The following is a 282-nucleotide window of genomic DNA, read 5'->3' on the forward strand; positions in this document are numbered from 1 at the left end:
CTCCTCCTTCCCCCCCTCCCCTCTTCCTCCTTCTCCTCTTCCTCCCCTCCTATATCCTTCCACCCTTTCTTCTAATCCTACCCTTTCTCCTTTCTCTCCCTCCTCTTTCTCCTCCTCCCCTTCCTCTCCCTGCTCTTTCTCCTTCTCGTCTTCCTCCTCTTCGTCCCCTCCCACTTCGTCCACTCCCTCCTCTTTCTCCTCCCCTTTCTCTCCCTTCCTCCCCTTTCTCTCCCCACTTCTTTCTGTTCCTCCTCCCCTTCCTCTCCTCCCTCTTCCTCCTCT

This window comes from Phaenicophaeus curvirostris, chromosome 9 (assembly GCF_032191515.1).
Source record: "Phaenicophaeus curvirostris isolate KB17595 chromosome 9, BPBGC_Pcur_1.0, whole genome shotgun sequence".
In the NCBI taxonomy this organism is placed as follows: domain Eukaryota; kingdom Metazoa; phylum Chordata; class Aves; order Cuculiformes; family Cuculidae; genus Phaenicophaeus; species Phaenicophaeus curvirostris.